Raw genomic sequence first — 14,435 nt, 5'->3', positions numbered from 1 at the left:
TTGTATGCAAATAGACCGATGAAATGCTTTGTGCGGTCCCTGTAAGTCAATGCCCACCAGGGTGCACTTCATGGCACCGGCCATTGAGCTCTTGAAAGATCATATTGCAGTGTCTCAGCTGGAGAGATCCCTTGCAGTGATCTTCACCAGTTATTTCAAAATCTGGCTCTGGTAGTATCAGTTATACTAGATGACAGACTGTAAATTTGTTTCAGTAACTCGAGCTTGCTCTTATTTATTGCGTTCCCCCCCTCCAAAGAGACACCTCTCCAAGGAAGAAATCTGGTGCAGATTACAGGGAAACAAGATTTGGGAGTTTTTACACTCAAGGCTTTCCATAGATTTGACGGAGGCCCTCTGTATGATCAGTCTGCCTACATGGGTGCTAAGGGAACAGGCCTCCTACCAATGGTGGCTCACTTATACACTATGTTGCTCAGAGCAAATATCACTATTTGTTTATAACATGCTAAAATTGAAATATCTCTCTCTCAGCATAATGGCAGTATTTCCATGAGAAGGAAGGTTTGTCATTACACAAGTGTCAAAATTTACAATGTTTCATCTGCCAGAAATTGCCTCTCTGCAAATAGATTTCCAAAGCTGACTACAACCTCCCCCCTCCCCTCCCTTTCTTTTATTGTCCTGCACCGAAAGTCTTCTACAAAACGCAAAAGCATTGCAAGAAATGGAATAAATTTGATAAGAGCAAATTGTTTGCCCTCAGCAGCTCAGCAGAGGGATCAGTGGCAAGTTAGGATTCTTTCTTTGCTGCTGTTTTTAATATTATCTAAAGCTGTTATAACTCTCTTAGTGAACTTTCGCTTTAGAAAACACCCAACAACTAACTTCACTGTTCTAAAGGTCAATTTTAAGAGCAGCTGGAAGCAGTGATGTTCTTCAAATACTATTCATCTCATAGCAATGTTTTTCCATCTTTTCAATGCTCAAACCACCAAAAAGCCTTACAGAATGAGTACCCCTCAAACATACACAACCTTTGATGATGCAAATGAGTAATAAAACCAAATAGGTTTCTAAAGCTACACAACTGAAGTAACTTCACATGTTGATACTTTGAGAACATGTATGTATTCATTCTCCATGCAGAGAACTTTGCCATCTCACCAGCTCTGTGGGATTCAGGAGCCTACTTTTGTGGTCTCCAAACCCCATAAAGATGCTGAAGAATAGGAGGAAATTTCTGCATCTTTACAATCTGTTCTGGTTAATAAAAATTAAATAAGCACAATAAGTATATATATTTAAAAAAAAAATAATCTAGTGATGAAAATGTTACAAGCACGAATCCCTCAGAATGAGGGCTTGGTTTGTCTCTTCAGGATGTTTTCCACTCATGAAAATACTAATAATTGGAATGGCACAAGTTTCAAGCACCTTCTCTTGACTGCATAGACTGAAAAGAAGAATGGTTTGATAAAGCTCTCAGAAGAAATTATTAAATCTATTTGGATTTGTGTAGATTCAAGTATTCAGGCAGAACCAGGAGATAACTGAATTTTTATGATAAGACAAGGTCTGGGAGAATTATTTCAATTTGCTACATGGATACGACCTACGTTTTCAAAAGAGAGTTGTCATTTCTTTAGAACTCTGATACTGTCTGCATTTGTCAATTCCTTGTCATTACGACAGATATATAAACAAGCTGCTTCTGAAATACTGAAGAGAAAAAAAAAGCAGGCAGGAAATTGGCCACCAGTGCTCCTTTACTGAAATCTTTTTTCTAGATCGGGTAACCATTCCAGTAACCAACTAACCAATCTAAATATCTGCCTATCTGCTTTTTAGAACATCTACTCTTAGCCAGAAATAGCAGTACTGCTGATGAGGGGCTTTCTTGTACCAATCCCTTCATTTTTCCAGGGAATGATTAATCCTATCTGAAAATAAAGTGTCTGAAATGTCATCTAGAGAGATTTCTTTTTTTTCCCCTTCCTTCATTGACTGTTGAGTAAAGGGAAACTAGATCACTCCACTTATTAAAAGCTGAAGCTAGGTCGAAGTATTAGCACACAGTCTTAAGAGCAACCTAGTGATGGTTACCTATGAGAAAGATCAACCCAAACATAAAATCTGCACTACAAGATGGTCTGTGATAGGAAGCCTGAAGGACTTAGTGCCTTCTAAAGGAAACTAAGAAGGTAATGTTCTGTAAAAGCCAAGTAGAACCTGAGGTGAATTGAATGTCTCAAATGTGAAAGGGATGAGCAGATCATCTGGCCACACAACTTAACTTCATTCCTGCTGGAGATAGGCACTGACTGGGTAGCAGAACCTTCTGCTCACTCCAAATGTGTGGTCAGCACATTATTATTAATGTACAGAGTCCTTAGTACCGCACTTCCGTAAAACTGAGAGGTTAGATTAACAAGTGCTCAAAGTCAATTAGCTGAGATTCCTCATATATATTGCATAAATTCTCATTGCAATCAGCTAGCAAAGAATGCAACTTTCCTGCACTACTATGTTAGGAGGAAAGGCAACAACAGCTTTCCACATCACTGTACATCTCGTGGTGCATCAGATCAGAAACTTATGCAAGAGAAATATTTATGCATTGCATACATCATAATTGTCTGTAAAAGTGATTTTACTATTCAGTGTAGCATAATAATAATAATTATTAGTGACCTTGGAAGTAACCCAGTGTATGTACAGTTAGTTCTGAAACAGCACCCAATTAAACTCCATGGACTATGTTGCCTTATTAGTTTAAGAAATATGTTAATATAGACTGATAAGTTAATTTTTCCTTAATTTTGATGAATAATAATTGTAGAGTTCATAAAACCATGCTGTAACGATATCCCATGCAACACATCAGTAACCACTAAGCCTAAAATCTTGCAAGAAATTTACTGCCCTGCTGAAATTAGCATTTCAACTAGGACATATACCAAAGATCACATGTATTCAGGCGAGGTTAAACAATACTGAGAAAAGAAACCTCTTCGGGAAGCATGGATGATGTGGTACACTGACTCTCTCACTCCGGTTTTCAATCGGAGGATTTTCCCTATATAACAGTAGGGCATTTTTCTGCTGAAGTGAACGCATTCAGCTAAGACAAATTTTTACAGCTTTAAATTTCTGTAGACACTCCTGGCCCCCATCGCCTTTAGTCTATTTATCACACCGTTAAACTCAGTGCCCTGATCAAATATAAGTAGTGCTGTGTGCACATACGCAAGTGAATGTAAAACCTTGAATCTATTAATATGCTCTCCTCCCTCCTACACAGCTAGGGAAGCTATTTTGTCCACCTGCACACCACGTGGCTCTGGCTGCTCTGTGAACAGCAGGTCCTGCTCTCTCCACTGACTTCATTTCATGGTCACACACTTATATAACAGCAACATGACAGATGATAGATGGAGATTAAGAGACAAGAAGAGAATAACGTCAGTTTGCCCATTCATGCAGCTGCAGACCACCTTTCGTTTTTCCAAGAAGTTTGCTGCTGCAGCACTAGAGCATGAATAGTAAGTAATATAGTACTGTCAACAGCCTGCAGATTCCACTGCTTCCTACACAACTAGTCACTTCAAAATAAAAAACAAATCTGCCCTTGAGAATACAGGCAATCATGGTGAATCCAAACAACCATCTGGACACATCTTCACTTTTAACTTTCATTAAAAAAGAAAACAAAATACAACTACAAACTGCTGCACAAGCTTTTGGCTTTCTCCCTACCCTTGCTCCCTCTCATTCAACTAAGTCAGTAAACCCAGTGATTCAGACATGTTAAATCACAGCTCTCTTAAGGCTGATTACTGTGATGTATTGCTGTGTTATTTAAATACTTGTGGCAACTCTAAATTAGCTGCCACCTCTAGACTGCAGGCTTGTATCCAGAAACACTAGTTTGGGCACCAGACAACTCCTCAAAGCGAGTGTAACAAAAATGCACTGTCACCTCACTCCTCTGCTTCTGACTACAGAAATGGGTTATATTCCCAGCTTGACAGAGTCCCTGTTTTCTTCTGTCTTTTCACAATATATTCAAATATTGCCCAAAAATTTTAAGGCACTCTTCTATGAGGAATTTTGTTTAATTTCCATTAAATGACTAATTGCTCAGATGGTAAATTTCTGGGTAGCTCCACTGATGTATGCCAATTACAGCAGCTCACAAACAGCCCCTGCATTAGAAAAAAATCCATATTTTTAATGACTCCCTTGCTGTCCTGCATGTATGTGTCTGTGTCATGACATACAGCTTTCTACCATCTGCACATCTCCTTTTATACACACACACACACTTTGTATTATAAATTGCTTGGCTGTGAGGTATCTTGACACTTGATATAACAGCAAGGCTTGGGGGGGAAGTGTAAGTGCTGATCATTAGATTATTGCTGAAGTATTCTCTCCTTCCCTCTCCTCCCTCCTTCCTGTGTTCCCTGGAGACCCAGGTGTTAATAAAATCAAACAAAATGAAAATAGGTAAGTTATTGCAAGCTATGAACATCAACATTGTACCACGCCTCACTAGTTTCCAATACCACCTCATTCTTGAGGCAACCAAAGAAAAAGATGCAATTTCATCCTATAGACTGAGTGGTGTAAGGAAAGGACAAAAGAGACAAGATATTGCAATCCAAAGGTCAGCGACCCACTCCCTTGTATAATTACAGCATTTCATTTATGCTCTAGCAATCTATCCTTGGATGGCTGATAGTAAATTAGCAGCTAAAAAAGCACAGTGTTAAAGAGTCTTCAATAACTAGTAACTGAGCTCTAAAACTGGATCAAGAAACAAGCACAAGTACTGGCTTACGGCATTTACTAACTATGGATTTCTTTTAAAAAAGCTCTACACCAAGTGGTCAGATCTAGAAATCCAGATCTGTGTTTTGCTGCTGCAATTCAGAAATCCTGAAAATAGATTTACTCTAGACTTAACTGGATTTAATTCAGTGGACACGCTTAATACATCTCTAAAATGCAAGCAATCTATTTTTGTGCTCATTTCCTACATGCACACAAAAAATAATCAGATACTAGGCTGCGTTCTTCCATCACATTTTCCCAAGAAAGCTTCATTCCATAACTAAAGCTAAGTATGAAGATGAATGTTCAACTTGTTGCTAATATATATTAACAGCTTACAGCAGGATTTGGTGTTTGGGTTTGGTCCTCATCTAGGAACCAGCATTAAGCCTGGCGCTATGCAAGATCTTAATATTTCACTGTCACAACTTATTAAAAAAAAAAAAAAAGCAGAAATATCAACTATAATGAAGAGATAGTTCTACTACTGATTTATCCCACTTTCTTATAAACTTAAGTGATCTGTCCACCTTTATTAATGCATTTTTATTAATGAATAGAGATCAAGATTTTCATAGCCTGCTAACCATTGTTATTGGAGCATACAACATGCAGCTCTCTAGATTATCATCTACTGGACAATCTGCTAAAAGCAATACAAAAGACAATCCAGACCTGTGGGATGGGTCAAAGAATCACTTAAAACTATGTCCACATAGTATATCCTGCAAGGCCAATGGCATGCCAAGCTCACACCCTCCAACATCATAATGTTTTGCACTTTGATGGAAGTACATTATGCCACACAATTTTATATGAAACCAAAAAGGAAGTAACTCTCCCTAAGTAAGTGCTGGCTGAATAAACAAAATGCAGCCTGTTCATAATATTGGAAAATGACTAGATGAGTATTTCAGAAAGCTTTAACTGCTACAACTGCCAGCAGGTCATGCTTGCGTTTCATTTACATTCTAAATCCTGACTGAATTATAAACTGCAATTACAGCTGCTTTGGAAAATACAGCTATCTTTTCACTTGCAAAGTTGTCTATTGTCTATCACAACCAGCCAATAGCAGTTAATATTTATAATGAGGACAAGTGAAAGAAAGGATACAATCAAACCAAAAAGAATGAATTAATATAACCTAAGAAACGTGCAAGCTGGCCTAAGGAAGTGAGAAAAGTACAGCTCAACAGCATATTCACAGCTGCCTACACATACATACACAAAAATACTTTTTGCATGCTTTGTTTCACATGTGGTCCAGGAGAAGTCAACGGGTACTCGTACTGTGAATGTTTACCACCACTTATTTAGTGCTTTAGCTCTGTTTTGACTGTTTCAGATCCTGAAATAGCAAGCTGTCTATGATTTCAGGTATCAAAGTAATTCTGGTAAGCACAGGTTAACTTTTTAAGTGCTAAGCATAAGTTTTAGATGTATGTTCCAATAATGCATATGCTGCATATTTCTGGATCTGCGTGTCACATTAATATGATTGTGATAAGAGACAGAAGAGAGCTCTGGAAAGAGCTTGTCAACAGTATTTTCAGGTGAGAAAGAAATGAGAAGTAGGTGGTTTTGATCTCCAGAATGTGAAGTGTATGAAGTACAACAATTAAAACAGAAGGGTAGATACTCTGAACTCATTAAAATTTCTTTTGAAGATGAAAGCCATTAGATTTCAATGAGAACTTGGAGTAAAAACTCACACTGACACGAGAATATTTAACCTGTATTCTACAGTGCTTCAAGCAATTGATAGTAGGATAAATAATCGCTTGGCTGTAGTAACCACATAGAAGGGAAAAAAAGGATTACCCTAATCAAATGCAGTCAGTGTGGTGTTGCCTGTCTCTGTGCTCCACATTTCATACTGAATTGTTCAGAAGTTTGCAGTTACAAAAACGGAAATCCTGAGTTCTTTAAGAGGAAATTGTAAAGGATTTCTTTTCCTGCCACCTCCAAGAAAACTTTGATAATATTCAGGGTCAGTTCCTCAGCTGGCAAAATCAACATAGCTGAGCTGAAGCTGCTGGAACATTGCCAGTTACTAACAGCTGAATGCCTGGTTTTACTACAGGGACGGCCCTATTTTACAACTCCTTCCTCCATGGCCCTATCTTCTTTATTTTAATAAAGACATTAATAGCCAAATACGCTCTTGTCAGGAACACACAATCTCCTTTTCTGCAAAGTACAAATCTCTTATTTTGCTTTAGTGATATATTCAGTATATACTCTATGTTCAGTATAGACTGAAAACTAGGTCTGCACAGCAGCATATTTGTTTGTATTTTATAGTACACATTGTATATAAAGGGGAGTTTGCCCCATTCATTGCTCAGGACTGAAACAAACCAACCAACCAACGATTTTAACAGAGGTCTAAAATAGAGATAACATCCTTCAGAAAAGACATTTGTTAGGCTGCAATATGCACAGCTAACACTGCTTTCCATTTAGCTCACTGTAAAGAAATGGGAAGGAACAGAAAAAGGAAGACACTTGCACAAGTTGTAAGTCATTGGCAAAGACACAACTGCTCCTACAGGTTATCCCACTGGACACACTGTCCCCATACAGTCAGAACTGAAACACCAACATGCCCTTACAAGCATTGCTTACATAGCAACATATGCAGGAAAAAAAAAATACTTCACAACATTTCCTCTTCCATCTGTTTATGCTTCCAAAAACATTCAAATTGCAAATATACTGTGATTAACAACACTCTACCAAGCCCTCTGCACCCAGGCAGCACAATCCCTACATCAAATATCCTTGTAGAAAAACAGCCAGTTTTCTCTTTTCCATATAGGCATTTCCAGCACAAATCAACAAATAAAACCCAGACCACTCTTCACAGCCTACAGACCTATGCAGACACTAATCTCTACTTCATTAAGAACAAGCAACCCCCGTTTCACACTTTCCTAATCTCAGGCAGTGCTTGCTTTACCCCACAATGCTTTCAACGAAAGGATAAAACCCTTATGCTTTAAACAGAAGAGAAATGAGAACTGACCTGGTACCACAAAGCAGGCTGCCTCAGAAGCCTCCACGCTGTTCCTCACAGCCAACTGATCTCTTCTCAAGCACCCCTTTCCACATCCATGCTGGTCTTAAGTCCAAGCTCAATGCAGACTGCAACCTTTTCTTTCCGACCAGGCTACAAAATGGCAACTTCTTCCCGTCCAACACTTGCTCTCTGATTTCACAGCTCTCCCTCGTTACAATAACGACGAACAGGTGAGTCCAGGGGCACCACACCCAGCATTTTCTTACTAGTTTGTTGTCAGTGCACTGTTACAGAATCAGTTTCACCACAGTTGTATTAATGCTGAAAAACAAATTTTGAAAATAATTCATCTAGGAAGGAAGACTCAAAATATTTAATCCTGCATATATTTTCGAGGGTTTTTTTTTTTTTCTTCTGTTTTACCCCTACCAGTAAAAGGCTCAAGTGAAAGTATCAGATTTTTGAATCCTTTTGATTTGTAGTGATAACTTTTGCCTTCTAAGACAAACAGGGGCTCCAGCTGTATGTTTAGAAGTAGCTTGAGCTGCATAGGCAGGCTTTTGTAAGGCTTAAAGATAGCCAGGAAGCCTAGTAAGTGAAACTCTTATGTTAACAAGGGTTTCCTTCTGATTACAGACAAAATAAAGTGTGTGATGTTAGACCAGTACCCACTCAGCTCTACAACAAAAAAGGAAAACAAAACATACAAATAAATACCCAGATATATGTAGCTAAACTAGCCATAAAAATATTCCTTCACAATTTCCAAAGGGAATGTGATTCCAGCCTGAACACAGAGGGGAACAGAAGAGACACTAGACAAGGATGGAGGAGGCACAGAGCAGCCACAAGGAAAGGAACTGAGCCAGATTGTAGAAGATTAGTGGGATCCTGGTACAGAGTCCATAAGACTGAGCTAATGACATCATGGGAAAAGGGGAAATGCTGACGGTCTCCTTCAGACAACTTTTGCAGTCTTCCAGAAATACTTGGTGGTTTACCTTGTGAACTTATCTTTCTTGCTTCTCTCTCTAGTAAGAATAGCTCTAGTTTCAAAATCATGTTTTGACAAACAGTTGGTTCCTTTCAGTAAATTCTTTCCCCAGGTCCCAGTATAGGCAAGGTTTGCTTCAAGGAGACAATATAAAGCCAAGTTTACTCTTTAGATAAGTGGTCAGATATTACTGAAATTGTACTACTTGCAAATATTTGAAATTTAGTCTCTTAGATGCGCAGCTAAAGCATGTGTGCCCCAGCAGTGGCCTGTCTGTAGTGCAGGGTTACAATGAAGTAATAACTATCACAGAGAAGAATTCTTTGGCTGTACAACACATAACTTTTTTTTTTTTTTTCTTTTTCTTCCAAATTGCAGTAGATGAAAAGAATGCTTTGAGCTGTGTACAAAACTTTATCATTAGAGCTTGAAAAAATACTTTATTTTAGAGTGAAGCTTTCAGAAGAGAAGTTGAGGAATGATATCCTTTTTAACTTCTCTGAAGAGCTGACATCCCATCAGTTTGCTCACTCATCCAGTAATGGAAGAATCCAAGTTTGAATTTCTTACTGATGCTACAAATTGGGTACACCCAGGAACTGTCAGGATTGGACAGATCTTTCCCAACATTACTTTTCATACCTTCTTTGAAATGTGATAAAAATATAAATTGAATTATTATTTTCTTCTTCTTTTTTTTTTTTTTTCCTACAAATCATGTCATTTTACCAAGGAAAAGTTCTGCATGATTAATGTTGTCACTTTTAATGATGGCACACCTGCATCAGTAGACAAAGGAAGAGAACTAATGTCATCTATTTGGATTTCAGTAAGGTCTTTGACACAGCCCCCCATGAGATCCTTCACTCCAAATTGGAAAGATATGGATTTGATGGGTGGACTTTTCAATGTACAATGAACTGATTGCAAGATTGAACCCAGAGAGTTGTGGTCAATGGCTTGATGTCCAGATAGAGGTCAGTGACAATGGTGTCTCTCAGGGGTCAGTACTGGGACCAGTGCTCTTTAATGTCTTCATCAGAGATCTAGTGCACTCTCAGCATGTCTGTAGATGATACCAAGCTGTGTGGTGCAGTCAGCACACCTGAAGGATTGGTTTCTATTCAGGCTGAGTGGTGGACCCAGGTGAACATCATAAGGTTCTACAAATTCACGTGCAAGGTCTTGTACCTGGGTCGTGGCAACCCCTAGTATCAGTAAAATCTAAGGGATGTAACAGTAGAATACAGCCCTGCCAAGGACTTACGGGTACAGGGGGTGGAATCTGGACATGTGCAGGCAAAAAAGCCAACTGTATCCTGGGCTGCATCAAAAGAAATATGGTCAGAGGGTCAAGGGAGGAGATCCTGCCCCTCTGCTCTGCGATGGTGAGCCCTCAACTGGTGTACTGCATCCCAGTGTGGAGACCTCAGTACAGGAGAAATGTGGACCTGCTAGAGCACATCCAGAGGAAGGCCACAGAAATGATCCAATGGATGGAATGCCTCCCCTACAAGGACAGGCTGAGGGAGCCAGGGCTGTGCAGCCTGCAGAAGAGAAGGCTCTGGGGAGACCTGATAGCTGCCTTTCAATATTTAATGTAAAGATCTAAGAAAGAAGTGGACATACTCTTTAGCAGTGTCTGTTGTGACAACACAAGGGAAAATGGTTTCAAACTTGAAGAGAAGAAATTTAGATTGGATATAAGGAAGAACATTTTTACTACAGGAGTGGTGAGGCACTGGAATAGGTTGCCCAGAGAGGCAGTAGAAACCTCATCCCTGGAGTCATTCAGGGTCAGGCTGGATGGGGCTCTGAGCACCTGATGGAACTGTGGGTGTCTCTGTAGTTTCTAAGGGAAGGAGAAAATAAAGTTAAGGATGAAGGATCTATTATTTTGAATTTTAAAACCTCAATCAGTACTGTTAAGTAATTGAAGTAATTTGAATGTTTTCCTTAATACATTCTAAGATAAAAATATTGCTCAGATAATTGAGAACAAAAGAGAAAAAAAAGGATAAAAATATAAAGGTAAATTTAGATTCAAATAAATCCCTCCCTGTGTTACTAAGTAGCCATCGCTCTAAACACTACATATTTTAGGTCACTACCAAAAAATAAACATATTCCTTTGCTAGTTTGTTACTGCATATCCCCATAACCAGGCTAGCTAGGGCTAAATCTGAAAACAGAAATCAGATGTACTGTAGCATTGAATGTTTAGGAAATCCTTTGCCTATGGAGCATTTGTCATTCTATTATGTTAAATTTAGCTGGTCAAATTCTGCTCTTACGTGAACTTCACATCTGTCAACAGAGAGTGTACGAGGCATACATCACAGCTGCATACAGCTCAGCAGAGCTGAGAGGCAGAGATGTGGTATTTGAAATACATTTTATCTTTTGAAAGCCATACGTTTTTCCAATAATAAATGTTGAAACAAGGTTCCCTAGGGTCATGCAATTTGTGTTCTTCCCTACTCAGCTAAAGACGATGCTAAGGAGCTAAAGGAAGGAGAAATATTGTTAGTTGGCTACAGCAGTGTAATGCGCTCGGTATCACTCTTCTGGCACTTTGGACACTTTGTTTAACATAGAAATCAACATGAGCAGACTAGCCGCTGAGTACTTCCAGGTTCAGAGTATGTTACAAGACAGGACTGTCACATCAGAGGCTCCCTGTGTGCCACCAGGCTGATAAACGTGCATTCGCTATGGCAGTGGTGAATGGTAGAACTTTAACAGCTCATAAAAGCACAGTCCTGATGGTGGCTGCTGTCCTTATTTAACAGGACAACAGCTGCAAACACTAAAGAGAAAGCAAAAGGTAGAAAGACTGAAGTAAATAGGAGCTAAAGCTGCACTGTTTTAATGAAGTGGATGAGTAACTTTTTTAGTTACATAATCATATTCTGATATTTACAGTTTGCCTAGCTTTAAAACAGAAACATTAAAAATACTTGCAAACCTACTCCTGGAGCAAGAACTTCCCAAGCATTCTTCTGGAGTGCCAGACGTTGAGGCTCATAAAAGTATGAGGTTCTATTGAAAAGTAATTCAAAAATCTCAGGTAAAATTTGAAAGTGATTTTGCTTAGGCAGGCAGAAAACACCACAGCAAGCAAAGATACGACTCTACGAGCAATATTTACTGCCACTATAATGTTCTAAATTTCTTACACTGTTTACACAGAAATAGAAATTGCAGCTGCTCAGATTACCTAAGATGAAAGAAGTCATCTCAGGAGACAGTTTCTTCTCTTACCCTTTGCAGAGGTGAGGCAAAATAGAAAATGTTCTGGTAAAATATACTAGATTGCACCTATAAGCATAGACACCTTAGTAACTTATAGCAAGCGCTTCCCTCAGCTGCTACGTTGAAAGAAGGAGCAGCTGTAGGATATCAGATTAGTGCTGAAGTAGATTTTAAAATGGAAAATGAATGTGTAAGCACTGAAAGAGCAGCACACATTGCCAAACTTAAAACATGCGCACAAAAAACCTAAAACTATCTGCACTTCAACCTTGCACCCAGATCAACGTAACCAAACTTTTTTAGCTTTCGTTTCATTTATTGAACACTTAAACTGATTGTAGTGCAATATTTTACCATCGTCAGTTTTATTTCTGAGAGATCATGGAATGTGGAGACAACATTCCTTTAATTCAAATGGTTATTCTCATAGCTAGTTAGGGATATTGCATTTCAGTACTCTAAAGGTGTTCCAACAGCTTATAGGTTTAATAGCATTAGTTTTGGTATCCCCAAAACTATCAGTTCAAGTATCAAGATTTAAATTAGAAGATGAAATTTCACTGACGAAAATATTAGGATAAATTTATCAGCTGTCATACTGAAATGCATATACTTACAAAATTATGTACTATGTCAGATTGAAACAGTCCATCAGAAAATGTGAGAAGGTATATATAATGACTTGCTTCCCAACTGGATTCCCATAAGAATCTCAACTAAAAATCTTAAGTCCATTCTTTTTCACAATGCACTTTGGCATTTTTAATTATTTCCAATTCTTCATAGTAGCACTTTCCATTCAGCTATGCAACATAGTGTCACATACATAATATTTTATAAGAGACAGCTTCTGTTATGCTTTGGGATTTGAATTCACAATTGTTTTGATTTATTAGATGATAAACCTTTTCCAATGCTTTTTCTGTTTAAAAAGTGATCTGTAAATAACCAATCCAGTACAAAAAATGCTAAACAGCTCCTTTGAAATTCTAATGGAGATCAGCTTTGGTTTTGTTATCACCCACTGCAGAACCTTTGTGATGATACTTTATCCCTATATCTGGAATGTATAGGAATGTAGCCTGAAAATACATATGTATTTCTATGTATTTCTATTTCAGTTGGGCTCAGATTGCATGTTAAAGTTGGATTTAGAAGCATAAAAAAATTATTTTACAATATCTGGGGCTTATAAATTTTAGTTTAATATTCAGATACATTTGCTGTTGAATGTAATTCAACTGTTTCCTTATCTTTTTTCTTACTGTTAAATGTTTAATTATTTCAGATCTGTTATCTTGCTGGTTCAGACTTCCCAACTCTCAAATCATCACTGAAGAAACCTTGCTGCAAAGCTTAACTCCATCTAGTCCTCATTTCCTGCCTCCACACCATTTTCTGCCAATGTTCATGTTATATGGCAGGTAAATATCACGGTGTGCCTTGATGTCAGCAACCTAGTCCAGATGGAGCTAGGACTAACTGGGCCATGCAGCTTGATCCTTGAATTTAGACTTCTAGCTCTAACTTAACTCCTAAGCCACTAATCCTTCCTAATTAATCCACTGTTCTCTCTAGTTTCCTACAGACTCTACCTCTGGTGTAGTCTAGTATTGAGCAAACTTTGTTCTATCAGTTTATTGTATGGGCTATGATCAGGGTTTGTAGGGCTCAGAACTTTTCTCCTTGGCAGCCTCATCACTTTTCCAGGCTTGCCATTCCCCAGAACCATGCCTGGCTTTGCTGTCACTAATGCAACATTTCCAGAATGCAGTAAAGGGCTATTAACATTTTAAGTGTTAACTGCTTATTAACGAAAACTTTAATTTCTGTGAGATTAAACTTGTAGCTGCTAGGTGGCTGAAGAGTCCCAGCTCATAACAACTAACACTCACCAGCAGTATATTTTAAAATGCCCTTCCTATGGAACAAACCCTATATCCAAGTGTGTGAAAGACCAGATGCAAGATCATAGAATGGCTTGGGTTGAAAGGGACTTCAAACATGGCGAAGTCTTTCCTATATTGAGAAAAACAACCAACAAACGGTGACTGAATTATCAGGATTAATTAAACAAGTAATGGCTAACTTGGGATTAAAGAAAATCACATTGTTCATTTTAGGAATGTCAGAAGAGGATTCCTCCCCTACCTTTATTTCTCCTGCACACGTCCTCAGGTAAATGAATTCTTCCAAAAATGTATACCTTGAGAAGGACAGTCAGATTCAGGCTGACCTGGTGCTAAGGGTGGAGACTCTGTTATGTTCCCACATAGACAAATTCACTATTGATTGCCAGAACTGCTATGCAACCCAATGAACCTTTATAAACTTCTAGAACAGCACTTGGGTTTTGATTTT

At 38.4% G+C, this 14,435-nt stretch overlaps 1 protein-coding gene across 7 annotated transcripts in view; it reads right to left on the bottom strand.

Annotated features, from left to right (window-relative positions):
- SALL1 (spalt like transcription factor 1) overlaps window positions 1–14,435 on the bottom strand; it is a 217,813-nt gene that overhangs the window by 57,842 nt on the left and 145,536 nt on the right. For 6 of the 7 annotated variants that reach the window (XR_001557605.2, XR_001557606.2, XR_004308688.1 and 3 more), the window contains one exon: window positions 7,832–8,146. The gene's annotated coding sequence lies outside the window, so the exon portion shown is untranslated. Of the gene's footprint in view, window positions 1–7,831; window positions 8,147–14,225; window positions 14,317–14,435 lie in introns of all 7 variants that reach the window. The other variant, XR_001557609.2, reaches the window with a different exon arrangement.

Source organism: Coturnix japonica, chromosome 11 (assembly GCF_001577835.2).
Source record: "Coturnix japonica isolate 7356 chromosome 11, Coturnix japonica 2.1, whole genome shotgun sequence".
Taxonomy (NCBI): Eukaryota; Metazoa; Chordata; class Aves; order Galliformes; family Phasianidae; genus Coturnix; species Coturnix japonica.
The sequence above is the reverse complement of the archived record's forward strand: the minus strand, read 5'-3'. Positions and strand labels throughout refer to the sequence as shown.